The sequence below is a fragment of the Cyanistes caeruleus genome, chromosome 13 (genome assembly GCF_971803275.1).
Source record: "Cyanistes caeruleus chromosome 13, bCyaCae1.hap1.1, whole genome shotgun sequence".
Classification (NCBI taxonomy): Eukaryota; Metazoa; Chordata; class Aves; order Passeriformes; family Paridae; genus Cyanistes; species Cyanistes caeruleus.
In genome coordinates, this window is record NC_141713.1 from 15669010 (window position 1) to 15689059 (window position 20050).

At 38.8% G+C, this 20050-nt stretch overlaps 1 long non-coding RNA gene across 2 annotated transcripts in view; it reads right to left on the bottom strand.

The window, feature by feature from the left end:
- The window catches only part of LOC147650727 (uncharacterized), a 105041-nt gene that overhangs the window by 15755 nt on the left and 69236 nt on the right, over nucleotides 1-20050 (bottom strand). The window contains exons 7-8 of one of the 2 annotated variants that reach the window (XR_015275858.1): nucleotides 19328-19416; nucleotides 14784-17351 (exon numbers count right to left, since the gene is read on the bottom strand). This is a non-coding gene — a long non-coding RNA (uncharacterized LOC147650727). Of the gene's footprint in view, nucleotides 1-14783; nucleotides 17352-19327; nucleotides 19417-20050 lie in introns of those variants that run through there. The other variant, XR_015275857.1, reaches the window with a different exon arrangement.

The window sequence follows — 20050 nt, forward strand, 5'->3', positions numbered from 1 at the left end:
TCAATGATTGAATTTGCATGTCATAGCACAAGCCGCGTGGCCTTTGATTTTCTGACAGTAATTAGTTAATCTGATGTTTTCTTTTGCAGTTCAGCACTCAGAGGTGTTTTTAAAAACTACACACAACCCAAAACTATGCAGCAGTTTGCTCTTCTTTGTTGCTCTAAAGGTTACCATTAAAAATTATTCTGTGACAGACACTAGCAGGGGAGTGAAAGGGGAAAAACTGTCAAATGCTTTCAGGTTGTGGACTTGTAAGCATCAAAAGTAGGGGGAAAAAAAACCCAACAAAAACCCCCAGCACCATGAAAAACTCCCCAACTGTAAATTCTAAATGCAAACAACCAGCATTCAAATGGCATTTGTGAGGAAAACCCCAACCCCTGAGCAGCAGTGTTCTCCTGAAAGGAGTAACTTCACAGAACCAAAGTTTGTTTCTCGTGGCTAAAGAGAAAGAAGTTTGTCCTTTCCTGGGAGGGCTGGGAGCTGATCCCCACCAGCAGATATATACCACCACCATCTCTATTAACAGGCCAACACATCCCCACTCCCACATCTTGTCTGTCAGCTTACCCAGCACAGAGGCTGCATTCTCAGTGCCACAAATCACCAGCTAAAATAGTTCTGCCTCTTCAAAGGAGAAGGAGGGAGATTTGGGGGATGGTGTGTGTGTGTGACTGTGTGTGTTGGGTGCTTAAACAAGAGGGAGAGATGCTCAAAGTGATTTACAACCCCCCTTTGAGAACAAGCCAGACCTGGAGAAAGTAATTTTTTTGCACCTGGACCATTATGAGGCAAAAAGGATGATCTCTCAAGGAGCAAAAGACATTCAAATGTACAAGTCAAAGACCAGGATGATTCAATCTTTCCTAGGATCAGTCTGGCTTAAAGAGAAAAATTCTGGGAAAAATATACATCTCTCTCTTCCTCAGAGTAAAAGGGAAAGGAGATTAGGAAACAAGAGGTCTTGAGTATTCAAAGTGCTAATTCAGAACTTCTCTCTCTAAAGCACTCATGAAACATTTTAATTGTCTGACTTTGCATTCAAAAACCTTGTTTGCAACTCTTAATTGCAGACAGTTTTGAACAAATAATTGAAATGCATGACTTGTGGGGCCTGCTTAAACAATTATAATGTGCTTTGCCAATAGGTACTTTGTCCCATTCTCCTCCCCCCCAGCCTTTTTCATAATGAAAATGAGCTAGCGTGATATTTGGAGCTAAGTTAAAACCTTGCTAATTTGCAGTACTGAGATCTGGGACTGTGACAGTGGTCATACCTGTAGAACTGCTTATATCAGCAAAAAATACACTAATAGTTCAACTGAATGCAAAAAAGACCTTTTCATTTTCCACTGAGAACAACCCACTGGGAGATTCTTTTCTAAATACAAATCCTTCATATGTCTGTTAGTTTTGCATTTCTTAAGATTTATGCAGCTATTTTCCTGAAAATTCCCTTTGTAGGATTTAAGCAGAGTCTCCCATAAATATAAACAATCTTTTCAAGTAGAGTTCAGAAAATAAGTTGCATAAAACCATATCCTTCTCAGAAGACACAAATTATTTTGGCATGGTGTAGTCAAAACCATTCTAGGCAACTTATTGTGCTCCTCAAACTGTAATAAACTGAAAAACAAAGAGCATTTTATCCTAATTCGGAAAATAGTCAGTAGTTTATGCTTATCCCTGAAGGTAAAAGTGCCCTTGCAAGGAAGTGAATTTTGTTCAGGTCAGTTTTTTCAAAGTCCTAACTTCAAGTGGACTCCTTTTACCCTGCTCTGCTTTTAGTCTGCTGGAAAGGATCTTCCCTGCTAATATCTGGATGTAGAATGTGATTCCTGCTTTGACGTCTGACATTTAATCCAAGACTGGGGATGATTCAAGAGTATTTCAAACACTGTTTTAGCTCAGGCACTTGGTGCTGGGTGCAGACAGGACAGAGGCTCTACACCAGTTGCACTTGAGTCTGTTAAATGTTGGTGTGCTGCTAAGTGGTGCTGTGTAACTCACTCAGCAATCGGTATTGCTGCATTTGCCAAAACCAGGACTGCCTGTGTTTCAAGGTGGGAGGAGAGCAACTAATGAGGCTTCCTCACTTCCTCACTTCTTGTTAACCCAATTTCCTCTCAGCTGGGCACAGGCAGCTTGGACACCTGATAATCACTGTCACCCAGCCTACTCCCTCTCCAGCAGAGGTCCTGCCCTTGAGCAAACATCTGCAATCTCAAGAATTTAAGAACACAAAATCTAATTTAATGAGGAAATAAAACTAACTGTAAATAAAATTCATTCAAGATCTAAAATATAGTCAAATGATGCTATTAAGAGCTTTTCTAGATGAACTCTAGAAGCTGGAAAAGCTGCTAGAATTTTAAACAATACAGAGATGTAGCATCCAACCATCTGCCACTACAAGGTAAAGACCTTCTGTTGCTATTGCTCCTGGCTAACATGCTAAGAAAACAGGAAAGCAATTTTCTGTAGGCCCAATTTTGTACTTTTTTTTTTTTTTTTCTTTACAATCCACTGTGCAAGACAATGACTATTTTGTTTTTCCAATGGTATAAAAAGCATGAAAAGGATTCAGAGCAGGATTAGACCAATACTGTTTTTGCAAGTAAATTTCACTGAGACTTAAGAAATATAAGCAAGCTAGTCTGGGTTTTATTTCTAGAGTTGCATTTCAGTTTAAATAAATACCTTCTGAATATAGAAACCAACCCTATCTATAGAAAGCATAGGTATAACTTCCTTCATAGGAGTGAAAAGCCCCACATATATGCATTAGCAAAATTTAAGCCTAAGTTTATAAATCACCATGCAAGTTTATGGGGCTACAGAACAGTTTTGTGATAATTATAATAAATGCAATCTCTGGCAGGAATTTAATAACTCATTCTGAAAATGCTTCCCATGCTCACTACCCATTTCATTGGCTACTCCCATCAATAACCCCACTAACATAAAAACAAGGTCAGCTAAGCAACCAAAAGACAGAAAGAATGTTGAGAAGATCAGATTCTTACAGGCACACCAGGCCTGATAATTCAGTTTCAGAGAGCAGATAATAACAAAACCAGAAAGTGGCACAACCTGAATGCAGTATGGGCCTGTCTGTGTGACATTTCATTTGTGGCTCAGTCAGCCAACGTGGGGCACACTGTCCACAAAGTAGCAATCATCCCTCTTGCCAGTCCATTCTGTAATGGCATCATTTCCACAGCAAACTCATCCTCCACCAGCACGAGATCTGGCTCTTTGAGTTCTCTCTTCATACACAGCCAGTTCTCAGAGGCAGCTCTGCATCAAGTCATGAGAGACAAAGGACTGTGACCATTCCATTCCAAGTTCTATTGGGAGGCAGGTTACATCACTCAGTGAAAGCTGTCACTCAGAAAAAAGCAGATTTAAGATACGTTTTTGGGAGAATCTGGGTGGTGTAAGTGTGTTGAGATAGAGTGTGAATGCTAATAGAGGCCTTATCTCTGTGTACTCAGTAAGGGAGTCTTGCTGGTTTTACTCTCTGTGTTTTAGTACGTTGCATTCAGACTGTATTTTAGCATGGATGAACTAAAATGGGAATTCCTATGTTCCAAGACAGCAGGACAGCCACACATACTAAGATATTAAATATAAAATGAATTTCCATGGTAGGACAAAAGCTCACCCAAGTGAACTGGGCAAGTAAGGATTATATTACAGAGCTGTGATAGAAAACTACTGTGTGGTACTGTATATTTAGTGAGAAAAATTGTGGTAATAATTGGTACTTTCAGATGCTCTTCCAAGATCAGTCCCTGATCCCATGAATCAAGCCCTCTTGAAAGAATTCCTGCTGGCACCCAGAGCTCTGCAATTAGAAAGTACAGGCTGTACAATCCTATGAGCAGACAAGAATTTTTTCACTTAATAAAAGAATTGTTTAAACATTAAACTGGCTAAATATATTAAGGTGAAAGCCCAAAGGGATTTACCATATGAATTGCTTGGTACAGACCCAAAATTTGAAAATTGTTTAGCAGACTATTTCCCATGAAATGACCCCAGTTCCACATGGATAATTTGGTCTCACGTCTGTGCACACATTTGGGCTTCCTATTTCCTTTTCACTTCCTCCAAGCACTGATAAAGCACCTCTGCCAAAGTTCAGAAGCATAACAAGTGAAAGAAAGGACCACACCTGGGCAGAATTTACAGGAAAAAATAAACAAAAAATCCCTGAGAGGCGAGAAAGAAGAGAGAAAGGGACAGAATTCTATCCTGCAGCTGCTCAGTGATGCAAAGTCCCTGGCTGAGCTCAGAAGATGGGAACACCAGAGTCAATAAGTGCTGGAAAAGCTCTTCTCCAGTCAGGATGCATCCTCCACTCTCATTCTGCAGTCTTATGCATGTAGCTCAATATTCACATCTGAGTGGAAATCTTCTGCCTGTCACAAATGCCACAAGCCACCCACTGCAATCAGTGAGGCTTCTCTACCAGGTTACAGCTTGGGCCATCACTGCATTCAAAACATTTTTCAGTAGGATTAGTTCGATTTAGGTTCAATAAATATAGAACAAAATTAGTTATTCCAAGAGAATCTGAATTGCTAATAAAACAACCACTTCACTGTTTTCTAATTACAGTAAGACTCAAGAGCCTTCCTTTTGATTTGTAAAGTGCACATCAACAATACTTTTCTGTGCAAATATTTCACTTACATTTTGTGTTTTATCTAGTATTCCAGCTACCTAGTAGCCAGATTAATTCCTCTGAGAAATATCTGAAACCCTGAAAAGCTGGTAATTATAAATGAAGGAAAGTATTTTTATGGCATTGATGAAATACTGATCTAAAATAAATACAAAATATTGGACAATTTTTAAGGTCACCTAATATCTTAGAAGAAGAAATAATATAAAACTTGTCCTATTTAAGAATTTAAATGAAGTTCTCTTTCAAGTGAAATTTTCCATGTCCCACCAATGTCATTTAAATGGTGAAAAAAATATAGACATCAATAAAAATATAGCAAGATGCTTCAGCTAGAAATTTTCAGGAAGAAAAGTGGGCTGAATTAACCCTGGGATTTATATTGCTGAACAGTGAATATCAATAGGACCAGTTATATTACTGATTTATTTTATTTATCTCTAAACAACAAGAAAAAATCATATATTGATTTGGACTTGGGCATGTAGTAGGACGCAACACTGCCAAAGCAGTATTCTAGAAGAATTTGATGTATGCAGCTGAGAAAACACTGCAGTGTATCCTACAAAGCTACAGGAACAGAGCAGGGAAGAGAAGCAGGATGGCAAGTGCAAGAAGAGAGCAAACACTGGTTTAACTGCCAGCTTTCTGTCCCATTCATGCATGCTATGGTTGCTTCAAAATGGCATGAATTGACAGTGCTTTTTAAAATTTCTCCAAAAAAATAAAAAAAGGTTTGGAGTGAAAATGCCAACATTTATTACAGCTCAGGTGCCTGAAGCAAGAGAATTATTGCTGAGATGTTTAAGTGGCGTGTGCTTTTGTTTTATTTTCATAGAGGAGTGTGATTTTTGAAGTAACTGCTGCAACTGATGTGCAAATTTTGACACATTTTGTGTAACAAGTGACTAGCCCAGTGGTACCTCTGCAGATCAATAATAGCACATCTCAGTTACCTGACTAGTGGGTGTTTGGAAGGAAAAGGGAAAGGTTTGCAATCATGCCCAGCGGCAAAATGATTCCCAGAGGCTTCTGCTCTCCACAAAACTGAACACCTGAGCTGTTTTTATGGAACAAACTCAGACAGCATTGCTAATTCCCTGGTGCGAAAGGTTTGGATTCATAGAAGCAGAAGTCAGAAATATGTGGCTTCACTGATGTTAAAACATTCACAGATGATCTAATAGTTGACATATTCCAATGGGACATGAATTTCAATTTAATTTAATATGCAACCCAAAGTATATCAGGAAAGTTCCACCAGAATTGTCTGGAGATGTGAAGGCACTCACGTCAAACTGATTTTTCAAAGAACTGGCTACTTTAATACAAAGGAATAGGTACCTCAAGGTCCCTTGGGTTTATCAGGAAATAAAGTGCTGAAAAAATAGACCACAAGCAAGTGCAGTGAGATACACCACTCTTTTGACACAAGCTCCTATTTCTATTCCAGAGAATCTGGAAACTGGAATAGGAATTCCTATTCTGGAATCTTGGAAGCTCAAAGAATGCTTCATATTTCGCATTGCACAGTTTCTTGTTTCTTAGGTGCATCTTCCCCCTAAAAGGCCAAAGAGGATGTAGAAACTTAAAAAAAATTCTTAATCTCAAATATTTTATTTGTTTTGTTTTGTTTCCTCTCCAAAGGGAAGGAGGTACAGCTCTGTGAAGATTGCAATAGGCTTCCTCTGTAAAATGCTATGCAATTGTCTCCGCTAACATTTTTAAAATACAGAAGTTTACTGATAAATCTTGGCATGCCTCTGTGAAAAACAGATATAAGTGACAAATGCAAGGCAGTTGCATTTAGCAGTTATAAAAAATACAGCACCTAGTGTGATTTTCATAAAAATGTTCCCTTTCAAAATATAAGTTTAATAGAATGGAAGCATTTAAAATAAATATATTCATCTCAACAATAAATTTTGTGAAACTCAGCCTAATTATGTTGTTAAAATGAGAAATGAGAACATGCCAAAATATCAGCAGAGTAAAATATTTCTTTCTTATTTAATCATTTACTGCAATTTCATCTCACTCACAAGAAGTAAAAACCAGGTGGATCAGGCCAGCTGGTGAATACGTGTTTGAATACGTGTGAGAGGTGACCTCAGCAAAGCTCACCGAGTTCAACAATGCTGAGTGCAAGGGCCTGGGCCTGGTCAGGGCAGTCCCAAGCACAAACACAGGCTGGACAGGGAATGGAATGAGAGCAGCCCCAAGAAGAACTCAGGGGTGTTGGTGGATGAGAACCTTGACTTGACCCAGCAGAGCAAGAGATCAGCTGTGTCCTGGGCTGTGTCCAAAGGTGTGTGGCCAGCAGGTCAGGGGAAGACATCATTCCCATCTGATACATCCCCTTGTGACTGGCCCTAGTCAGACACCACCTGCAGGGCTGCACCCAGCTCTGGGACACTCAGCACAGCAGGGACATGGATTTGAGCCACTCTAGAGGAGCCCATGAGGGTGATCTGAGAGCAGGAGTAGGTCTGCTATGAAGAGAGGGTGAGAGAGAGCTGGGGCTCTTCAGCCTGGAGAAGAAAAGGCTCTGAGGAGACCTTAGAGTCTCTTTCAGTGCTTTAAAGGGCATCAAAAGCAGAGCCTAGAGCAGCTGTGGCTGCCCCATCCCTGGAAGTGTCCAAGGCCAGGTTGGACAGGGCTTGGAGCACCCTGGGACAGTGGAAGGTGTCCCTGCCCAGGGCAGGGGGCATAGAAAGACATGATCTCTAAGGTTCCTTCCAACTCAAACCATTCTACAATATTTGGGGAACAGGAACTGCTAAGTCATGAGAGGAACAAGAACCTGGTGCTTTAGTCAAACTTACGGCACAAGAGGGATAAAAAGAGTCCACTGACTTCTAACTTCAGCAATGCAGTGCTTATTAACTTCTTAGAAATGGTGAACACAAACTCACCTGAACCACATATTTTTAATTTATTTTTAATTTATAACAATGCCTCTGACACAACAGAGGCAGAAACAGACCTGAGCTGAAAGAAAACTGGAGGAACTTAAATGTTAAAAGTCAAAATTTATTTGTCCCTAACTATAGCTCTATCCTACCTGGAAGCAGTACAGTAAATTCTCTTACTTTCCACTGAATAACATGGTTTGTAGAAGGATTTTATAGTATCACCTTCTAAACCTGTTCACTTTTGTTGCTCCCGTCTTTTCAGCTTTTCCAGTAAAACCTTTCTATATAAATTCATTAGAAAACGATTTATAGTATTACCATCAATGATTCTTCCTGCACCATTGTAAATATGCATAAAAGTTTACAAAACTGATAAAGCATATTCCTGCCCCAAGGGCCTGTGTTAGCTTTTAAAGTCTTTTTTACTTTTTACATTAATATACTTGAATGCAAATTTTAAAAGGAATTATTAAGAAAGAGCAAAGTGAAACAATGAAAAACAAATTACCAAGAATCACCTACTTACAGGATCTAAGAAACAATAAGTGTTTTGACAATACTGTCCAAAAATTCTTAATTTTCAAGGAACATCTAAAATATTATTGCATTCAATTCAGTTACAATTTACTGATATCAAACTTCACAGCACCTGAAGCAAAATGTAAGTGCAGTACAACTAAAACAAAGAGATTCAAACTATTCACACTGAGAACTGACCTTCAGTCATTTCAGCACAGAAAAGAAAGAAAAAGGGTTTCTCAATTTCACTGTTATGAATAAGCCTGTCTTACCAGCCTGCAATTCTTTAGCTCCTTGTATGCAGGCAAGACTCTGGGGTAGCACATGAAAAACAGCAGGCTGGCACATCCTTCATGCTCCTTCTTTTCAATTTACTATTTCACTTAAAAACAAAGTCATGACAGTTGATGTGAAAGCCTCAAAAACATGAGCCAAGAGCAAAAGTCGGCAAAATCTGCCAGCCTCTGGCAAAGCCTGACACATGGCTCTGGGAACAGAGGCCTGCACAGACTTTCTCTGAGGGTGGAAAAACTGAACATGGAAAACAAAGAGGAAGACACAGATGACAGAGAATTCCACAGGAGAGCCTGAGCAAGTGCAATAATGCTGTGAACCTGCAGACACCCCACTTGACTGAAATGTACATGAGTGGAGTTCATCTGGCGGGAGAAAGATGAGGAGGAAGCCTTGGGATGGGACAGACAGTGAAGGAAACTGGGGCAAAAGGAGCTAAGGAGGCAGTAAGACGGGACAGGGACAGACCTGACAGGCCAGAAAGCAGGCAGCAATCCACAAGATGTGGGCAAAAGAAACTACCAGAATTCTCACCATTCCACAGCCCTGTCATGGAATCCAGTATTCCTCAAACATTATCACTGCTCTGCTTTGCTTTGGCAGCTGTGCCTCCCAGCCACTTGCCACAGGGAGACAATTTGCTCCCACATCAGCTGCAGGGGTATCACAGTCAGCAGCCCTGGGTCATGGGCACAAATGTGACAAGCAGGACCAGGGTGCAGTGGGTTTGAAAGTATTTCTGTTATCAGGATGCCACTAGAGAAAAGAAGTAAAATCAGAGATGACATACAAATATGGTGCTGGGGAAATCTTTCAGGCTTACAAATCTTCAGAGGTTATTTAGCATTGGGAATCTATCCCAAACCACCACTGAATTCCTTATCAAAGTAAGATTGAACCAAACTTTGAAACGGTTTCATAGTACACCCTTCATTTCTAGACTCATAATTTGATATCTCAAAATCTTATTTGATGAAATCTTAATTTGTGCCCCAAAGCAATAGGTGTTGTGTCTGAATACAAACATGGTATTTAATGCCAGGGTGATAAAAAATGTTGCACCTTGAAAAAATATTGCACGCAAATTTAGAGATTACTTTTTAACACCGTACCTCAACTAGTAATCTCTGTAATGGGAATAATCCTATTAATTCACTTCATAAAGGTGAAAACAATTTCATTAATGTCTGAAAAACTGAATACACCCCCTGGTAAATTAGTCATTTGCTCTTCAAAGGAAAGTTTGAAAAGCACGTATTAATTAATGCATCATGTTTGAATAAGGGGAAGAGCCTTACAAAAAAAGGTAAACATATATTCTGGGCCTTGAAAATGGTCAGGATCTTGTGGAAAAAGAAATCCTGCTGTAATATTCATGCTGATATAAATCTAGCACTACCTGTCATGCAGGTAAGTGAAGTCAGCATTCAGGGTTTGACCTGGTAAGCTTGGTCTTGGGCTTTGAATGTAAAGTGTGAGATACAGAGAAAAAACCTACATTTTGCTAATCATGGTTCTACCAATTTTCCTTCTGTATTCTAAGAAAAAGCTTAGAAAAGAGAATAATTCCTTATGAGCCAGCAAAAATCATCTGTGTGACAAACCTCTTTCTTCCATGTCTATGTGATATGATTTCCTGTTTGGTCAGCATCCTTTAAACACTCTCTCTGTGGGTGTCCATAAAATGCTGCCGTGTCTTGATCTCATGTAAACCAGCTGCTTGGCTTTGCTTCTGAGCTCCTCCCTGGCATTTACCACTCTGCATTATGCAGTTCTTCCTGAATCCTGAACATATTTTATGTCATCCTTTCAGATATCCTTAACCTTAAACTTTTATTCAAAAGCTCACAGTTTCTCATGCTCTGTGGCTGTTAGCTCTAAGTGAAGCTCTGCCACCTAACCAAAGCTCACTGAAAATTCTAATGCCACCCTAAAAAGAAAGAAAAACATGTGACATGGCAGGGTTAGTAAAACCCTTCATGTCTACAGGTTTTGCTCAAGTTTCTTTCTGAGATATAAGAGAGAAAACAAATCAGGGAAAAAATTACATTAGTAAGAAGCTATTTCTGTTTATTACCTCATCAAGAATGGGATGTAGATGGCAGAAGCCTCAGCTTCCACCTGTCACACCAAGAGGCACTTCAGCAGCAGTCAGAGCACACAGGGCTCATCTCAGCACACTGGGAGAGCTTGTCCTGCCCCTTTGAGATTTACTTCTTGGGGGAAGGAAATTAATACTAAATGGAATAGAAAGGTGCTAACTAGTTAGGTCAGAAGGCAGCAATGGTTTCCAAGCTATGCACCTGTATGAGCATCACATGTGGACTTCCACACACGGACACTGAGATTGCCTCACTTCTGTCTTTCTGAAGGACACAGAGCAGCCCCAGTGGTCGTGGTGTGCACGAGGCCATGCTGGTTTGTACATTCCCACAAGGGAATTGTGCAGTTCCAGTGGGGCTCATTGGTGTCAAACATCTCCCCATTTACACTTTCGTAGCCAGGAATGACCTTGATCTAGACTCTGTGGCAATGACAACCTAAATGGATAGCAAGGAAATACCAAATTCAGCAATTAATGTTGAGATAAAATGAAAGGCCTTATGAAAAGCTACCACAAATTCGTCTGCAGATTCCACCAAGCTTTGAATCAGGCCTTATAAGAGCAGCTCCCAAGCTCTGACTCTGGTGACCAGATTCAAGGCTCCTGCCCTTCGTTTTACCAGTTCCATTTTCCTCTGGCTCATGACCTCATGGACAAAAGGCAAGGTCCCCACATGGGACTGTCCCTTTCCTCAGAAACACACCATGTGATTAATGTAGAATGATAACAAAACACAAGACCCAAGTTGTAATAGTCAGACTTACTACCGTGTAAGCCAGTGCATTTAAAAATAAGCATAAAACTAAATGCAGACAAGAATAATTTTCATATCAGAAGACAAATATCACTGGTATAATAATAATGTAAAATTAAAATATTAGAATCAGCTAAACTTAGAAGATAGATAGCAAAATGAATAATATATGCAAGTACAATCCAGAGTTCTGTTTTATGCATACAAGGGGAATAATTAACTGATCTGGAAACATGTAAATGAGGGCTTAAAAGCATTTTCAAAACAGCACATCCAATTCCAGTTACACACGCAGAAGTTGCTACATTATAATAATTAGATTTTTTTCACAAAAGATTTATTTATTTTGAATAGGAGTATTAAATATTATACTAATTACTAGTTATTTTACTTTGTACCCAGGGAAAAGGAATGAATATTCATTAATTCCTCAAGCTAACAAACCCCAACAGACCAGATGATTCTAGCATAGCTACTGATAAGTAAAGAAGAATTTTGGTACAAAAATCAGTCTCATTCCACAAACTGGAGCTCTTTTTTGCATGTTAAAGGCACTACAAGAAGCAACAGACAACAAATAAAATCACAATTTATCAGTGTTTTCCCTTTAATTTGTAAGTCTTTTTGTATAATGCCCTCAAGTAAGCTTTTATCAGTATTATTTTGGGAGCATTATATCAATTTTGCTGCGGTAGCAAAGGTAAAACTCAGCGTATTCTGGAAGTAAATAATAATCAAAACTTCTTAAACATATTCATCTATTATTTTTTATGATGGCAGGAGCTCTGCTGGTTTTCTGTCATTGTTATAGCAAGTGTGGGAAGGCCCCTTGTCCCTGAGACCCCAAGTGGCCCAGAACAATCCCAGCCTGTGGGGAGCTTATCCCTATCCACCTCAGGGACATCAGTCACAGCATCCCTTGGGCTCAGTCCCTGCCCAGCTTCAGCCAAGGGCTGGAGACTCAAGCTGGGCATGGAGAATCCTTCCCAGGCTCCTTGAAAGACTAGCCCTGACTGCCTGGAGATCTTAAATGGCCAGAGAGGAACTCTCTGCCTGTAAGTCAATTTGATATTTATGTTATAACTCCCATTTGTGTCATTTCATTCAAATCCAGAATAGCTGCAGACCTACTAAATTTATTTCTCAAACTAGACCTAAATCTTACTGGAATTAGGTGGATTCTCTTGACAGTTTCTTAGTGGAAGATATGAATTCTGTATGAGCCTGGATGCTTTCTGTTGCACTAACACTATTTCACTCTTCATTTTAAATTGTCTTTATTTTACAGTTATAGATGGTGAAAGATGAATTTTAACAAGCAAGTTCAGAATCTAATCACTGACATAGTAGCCAACTCATTACTTTATAATTTGTTTTATTAAAACATTACTGTTTATTAAAACATCATTGCAAAAACCCCCTCAAAATTTATGAATTGCTTCCACATACTTCTAAGAGGCCAAAATTTAAAAAATAAATAAAATAAGCCTTATGAGAATTTTTACTTTAGCTGAAATACTTTCTAGCTGAAAGTATTTACACTTTGCACTTTGAACTCAGTCTACAGTTTTACACTTAGATGTTCCCAAAGAAGGTTAAAATCTTTTATTTGGACACTGAAAATTATCCAAACAGACATATAAGAAACCCCCCTTACTCCCTATAAGCAGGATCTACATCTGATCTAGTGATTTAGATGCAAGATTCCCATGGCTTTGAAGAGAGTTTAATAACGTATGTACAATATTTCTTTTGAGCAGCACAAATCTCAGATTGTCTCATTTTACAATAACTCAAATTTTGTTCTCTCTTAAAGCCCCCTCACAGGGCTCATGCCTTGTAGTGGCAGTGTAAAACAGCTTTCCCTGGACTGACTGCACTTTGTTTTCCTTGCACAGGCACAAGAAGTCACCTCTCCCGAGTCCAAAGGATGAATTTGGTATCATCTGCTGAGGAACTCATCCATGTCATTCCATACATCCCACTGAAAAAGGGCACATTAGGAGAATGTATGCACTAAAGCTAAAATGACGTCAGGTCCCTTGCAAACTCCAGTGCTCTAAGAATGGAATATGCCTCTTTTGAGTGCAGAACTGGACTAACTCTTAGCACAACAGGAAGAATAAGGAGGGTTCCTTTGTTCGTTTGCCTTGCCTCAGCTAAAGTCCAGAAATACAAATACATGAAATCCCAGGCAATCCTCTTACATTTCACATGTTTTGCAGTTTCCAAGATATTGGAATGCAGTGTAGTTCCAAGCAAAGCATGGAAACACACAATGTAGTGTCAAAAAGTGTGCCAGGTCCTGATTACAGATGTGCAGGAAAAGTACATAAACTGAAACCAAATTCTTTTCAGCTAGGCATTAAGCCCTCAAAGACTAACACTCTAATTCAGGGAACGTGCTCTAGACCTAAACATTTGAATGAATGCTGAAGTTCTTTCCTGGACAAGAGGATATGTGAAGAATTGTATCCAGAAGTTAGCAAACTACATGAATTTTTCTACTGCTCTGTTTTTTAAGCTTCTCTTTTTCTCTTATACTCAAGAGGACAATTTATAGCATGCCATGATTGGTAGGAAACCATACAGTGACATGAAGCATGTCACAGCTTTTTAAAGAAGCTGTATGGATAAATAACATAAAAGAAACTGATTAAAACAAAGACATTGAATTATAAGTAATATAAAACCCATCATTTAACAAGCTACTGAAATAAATTAGTAGTTAAGTATTTACTATCAGTCTAACCCAATGTAGTCAGAATTAGGTTAAGTGGGCTGTGTGCATACAGGGGTGATACACTGGTCAGAATTATCCTTTGCTAATTTGAGATGCTACTATAAAACACGCAGTGAAATATTTCAAAGAAAATGTTATTATATTAAATGTTACCTTTTTTGCTATTCAAGTAATTAATTATTCAAACTGTTACGAGAAAGAGTCTAGATTCACACACTTGTAATGACTAGGAGGATATTTAAAATTCATTACAGTACATTAAACTTCCACTGATTAGTTAGCATCACTGCAAAATAAATAAATAGCCAATTTGCTTTGATCAGCAGAAATTCTGATAAAATCAGCAAAACACCAATTAAAATGTGAAAAATGCCACCTACTGTCATTATTCTAATGGAACTAAGACATATAGAAGAAACTGATTCAATGTTTATTTTCATATCAGCTGCGTCTTCAAACTGTAAATCATTACAGCTTTTACTTGCATCTCTTCCTCACAAGCCCAGAATTAATTCTGTAGATGGATTTACTGTGGACTGCACCGTACTGGAATAGACCATCCTATCATAAACAGAATAATAAGGTCTTGCTGCACTCCTGTGAACTGCTGTTGGGAGGGGCAGTGGGGAGCAGCAATTCACTCAGAAATATGGTAAGAGAGATGAAACTTGACATGAGGGATTTTTGCCTGAAACTTTGTTCTTTGGAAGCAGGTGGAAGGGAATGAAATGATTAAGTAGAGGTGCTATATTTAGTTATGCACATTTCTTATTTATTGGGTTCCTCAGCTTTGAGGCCCTGAGCCTGCAAATAACCATGCAGTTGCCTGTAAATTGGCTGGAATGTCCCAAAGACATCGAAGGCAAAATCTCAGTAGCTGGCCTGCAGTTTTTAGCAACTCTAACTTCTGTGAAATAAGAGGATTTCATAGAACGAACAATTCTTATACCTACACAAACTTCTGACAATGTCAGTGCCTCTAATTTCACATATATAATCTCCAGCTGGAGTGATAGCTGAGTATCCAGCTAAGACAATTTGAGTAAATCCCTGGAGCTCCTGGCTGTTTCAACTAAACACAGGCTGAATCTCTTGAGCACAGCTTCACATTTTGGGGTGACCCAATTGCAGACTTCAGAACCTGCAGAGATCCTACAGCAAAGATGGAGAGAGACTATTTACAAGAGCATGGAGTGACAGGATCAGAGAGAATGGCTTCAAACTGACACAGGTTTAGGTTAGATACTGGAAAGAAATTGTTCCCTGTGAGAGTGGTGAGGCCCTTGCCCAGAGAAGTTGTGCTGCCCCATCCCCAGCAGTGTTCAAGGCCAGGTTGAATGGGCCTTGGAGTACCCTGGGAAGGTGCCCCTGCCCATGGCAGGAGGTCGACCTAGATGATCTGTTATGTTCTTCCAACCCAGGCCAGTCTGTAATTCTATGAGGACTATGATTGATTTGAGCTACTGCATTCTTCTTATCACCTTAGAAGTCTTGCCACCTCTCAGAAAAGAGAACCACACTGTGTATCCCATATGCCAGTTGCCTGTAGTGCAGCCTGGGGAACATAAAAGGAAAAGCTGTGGCCTACCAGAGACAAATAATTAGTGTTTACCCTTTCCCTATGGAAAGTAATGTTGGTCAAATATCCTCTGCGTGAATCTGTGCCCACCATGAAATGTTTCTTTATGTACACAAGACAACTTCTTCATGGTTATTTGCCTGTTTAAACCCCAAATTAGGAAATTTTCATAGTACCTGGAATGGAAACTGAGCAAATACTTTAGTACTTGATCCATTGTGGTTACTTGGTCCTTTACTAACTGTCAGCAGCAGCTGGCATGTGTTTAGAGATAAATCATGGTCTTGTAACCACAGGGAGACATAGTTCTAGAATAAAACACCAACTAACAGGGAATTAAAAAGTTTAATCACAAGTACATTCTTCTCTTGGAGTAGCGCTCCTGTGAGAGATTAACTCTGAGTGCCCTTGCAAAACAGGATTTTATATCAGAAGGACATCAATGGAAAGAAACTCATGATCTGGCACACAGGAGGAAAAGAACCCCAAACCATCACAGTTATGGAGAAGTCAGCACGAAGATAAGAAGAGCTGGTGTGTCAGTTTGAGACATGAAGAGAGAAAAGCCATAGTGTGTGTGCCAATGCAAAAGAATGCAGAGTGCACAGACCTTGAAAAAAATGGAAAAACTAACCTTGACGTCAATGAAGGAATTCAACAGTAAAGACCTGTCAGGTATAGGGTAAAGCTCTTGAAACTAATTCACCAGGTAATGTCTCTTTTCCCAGCTCTCATTACCCTTCCTTTGCTGACAAAATTTGCTCAGATGGCAGAGCAGCAAAAAAACCCTACCACACATCTCCCTAAACAAGAAGACTTCGGCTCAAGGCTTGTTTCTCTCACCACCTGCAGCAGTGGCAGCAAAAGTGTGAACAAGCTGACTAAATGGATGGCTAAACAGATACAAACTGCTGCTACAGCCAGTGTCAGACTGCCCTGAGACTCTTAAAAAGTTCATTCACTTCGGTCTCATGAAAAAAACAATAGATGCCATAAGAATTAACTCTAATTGGTATTTGGATTTCTACTGAGGAATCATAGCATAAAAATAGACAGCTTGTATTCATGCTGCAAACCCAGCTGCTGACCAGAATCAATAGCAATCAAGTAGATATTTTTGTTTCAGTTTTTTCTCTTTAAGCAGCAATGGAAGTAAAGTTTATTTGCTCAAATGCTTATTAACCAACACACTGTAATGTCTAAACTAGTTCTTCATGAGGGCCCAGGTCTATGAGAACACAAACAAATGCACATAAAAATAAAATAAATGAGAAACATAAAATATATGAATCTGTTTTTCTCACTGTCACAGTCCCTCTCCATGCTCAGTTTCAAGACATAAGGCAGGCAAAGTGCAGGCACTGCTCCAAAATGCACACCACATCAGAGTCCTGCCACCAGCACACAATGTAGCTTTGAGCCACATGCAGCTCCTTATTAAGAGGTTTTGGGTACAGTCATGAAAACATGGGAAAGTTTTCACAGTTTTTGTTACCCACTTTTTCAGTGTCCAGCACCCACAAGGCTCATGACATAAACAGGCTTATGATTTCTGTCTCCAGCCCATGCTAGTATGAAATTTTGTAAATGATTATGTTAACAACAAGGATGGAACTCAATGTGTAGTCTCTGCCATCAGAAGAGAACACTGTTCTAGGAGAAGAAGACAGAATTTCATACCTGATCCACAGTGCAGGTAACAAAAGCATTCAGAATGTGAGACCTGGCCTCATGTCTCTCCCTGTGCCTGCATATAGGATGTGCAAAGAAGACATTAAAGTTGATGGTTCTGGGCCATCAAGGAACCCTCACAGCCTGTGGATCTCTGTTTCCCCAAGCAAGCACTGTTTTAGGATAAGAGTATAAGATGCAGCACAGACTCTCAGTTATCTTACTGTCCTTGGATTTAAGACAGCCTTTGACACAATTTCCCTGCAGAACCTGCAATTTATTAATTCGCATCCTCCGATGTTCATTGTTTATGAAACCTGCGGCTTTCACAGCTTCTTTTTCAAGTATTGTTGCACTTTTTAATTCACAGGAAAAATAGATACTCAAAATGAAATGTTACTCTGAAGTTCAGTAATTTGGAAGGAAAGTTACAGATACACATACACCAGCAATCGTAAATGGTCTGAGGTTTGAATGATTTTTCCACTTCAGTTAAATATATTGAGAAGTATATTCAAATAATTAAAAAGTGCTGGAAATAAGCAGGATTTGGAATTAATGGAAGCCATATATTCACCCTGTTGCATTCATTATTTTTAAATTATAGTTCCCACAGATTAAGAAACGCAGTGAAGTTTAAATGAAGCAATTTTGTTGCTAAATATTGTCATTTAGATTAAAATATATGTGTCTGTTGAATCCAAAAGCTAAACATTACTACTGCAGCTGCTTTTATATTTGCAAAATCTAAAATAAACTGCCAACAAGCAATGAACAACAAATGGGAAAACATTTAAAAAGTATAAAAGCCTCAATATCCCCATCTCCCTGGGTAACTGTTTTCTTATGTGGTATGGGTTGTCAATCATATTATGTAGACATCAAGAAAGTCATGTTATATTAATTGCACATTTTAAAATAGTCTAATTAGGGATATATACCTTACAGATGCTGTAATACATGGCTGAGTCCAAAAGGTTGCTCATAACCCTCTCTTATCCAGTTACTGGCTAACACTCTGTATTTAAGTACCACCTTTACCATACTGGCAACACAGAAAGTAATTAAAAAACTTTGCTAAGCCATTTTAAAATGAATATGACTGATTAGAAGCAACAGTGACAATGAAATTCTTGTCCTGCCAAGAGTCTCACAGGAGCTGGCTCACAATTGCACAGGTCTACAAACTCAAATATCATTCTTCCAAATCACCAAATCTCTATGGATTTCTGAACTTTTCAAGTTGGACCCTTCATCTGGGGGAACATTCATTTGAAGCAAACTACCAGTTTTACATCCATCCTTTCAGAATATTGGTAAGATATTGAATGCTAGCAGCCTGTATGCGCTAATCATGGAAGAAAGGGTCTTCCGCACCACAGTGGGAAAAAAATAATTTTTTAATACATCATCACCACAGAAATCTATATGCAAATAAATCCACATTCATGGCTGAAGTTTTACATACATTAAAGACCCTACTGGCTCCCTTTGAGACACAGTTTCATCCCAGCAACTCATGAGGGAATGTAAATTTTTGTTGTAACCCATTTTCTATTGCAAAACTTCAGTGTATTTTAAAGAGAAACATATAAAATGCATTTTACATTTATTCCTTTACACTAATATAGAACTTACAGAAATGTCACCCACCAGTTCTTACACATTTCCGTGGTTCCACAGAGACTTTACAAACTTATATTTGTTTCCATTCCATTGAATAAACTATGACACTTAATTTCAGACCTAAACAAACCACCTAAGACAAATACTTTTATGGGGTGGGGCTGTATCTCCTAAATGATTTTACTGAATATGTCACCGTTATTACATTTTCCTACACCCTTTCCATGCAGTCCTACATAGGCATAATTATCAGCAGAAGTAACACAGAAATACTTTAAATAAACTCTCTTCTCCACTGCGTTCATGTAAAAAATGAATATGAAATTCTAGAAGCTCCTTGAGAATGCATGTTCCAAGAACCTCACCAGTGGCACAATGTGAAATGACACCAGAAGAATTCAGCTATGAGGAAATTGAGCTGCTTACCTGGCTCAAGGCTTCTGAACTGCAGCATTTTCCATTAATTGCCACTCCTCATTCTCCTCACAGCACCTCCAAAACCAGTATGTCATTAGCTAGAAAAGAGAAAACATAACTAGAAATTAGAATAATTAGAAAGAAAGAAGGAAAATGAGAAAAATTGCCTATGTGTTTTACAAGTGAGAAGAGTTTGTTATAGCATTTAAAAAGAAATAATTTCCTGTAAGTACCTACTCAGAACGTGATGAAATCTTTAGGGGTATATGACTAACCAGTCAAGGAAACAAGTTTTGTCTTTACGCTACTTGGTTATCCTGTTTATTTCCTAATAGTTTTACATCCATAAAAGGCCAAAGGACTCTGACCTTGGCAAGCTAACTAAGCAAGAAAAGGCAATCATGTGTGCAAGGTTGTCACATACGCTACAAATTGTGATAAAATATATCTCAGTATTGGAAAAAATAACTGTATGTCTTCAGTGACATCCACTGTAGTGCATTTAAGGATTTGAATAGGACAGCAATTTATTTTGCACTAAAATGCTTTATGGTTATCATAAAGCATTATGTCTTCAGAGACTGAAAGGAGATGTTTTTATGGACTGTTGCTTCTTGTTGCATTATCTTCGTAGATCAAAAATTATCCCTCTTTTTTTCCCTTTTTTTTCAAGTGGCCCCCATTGCCCCACTAATAATAGATGTCATACAGTCTGATAAAAAGGAAACTGTT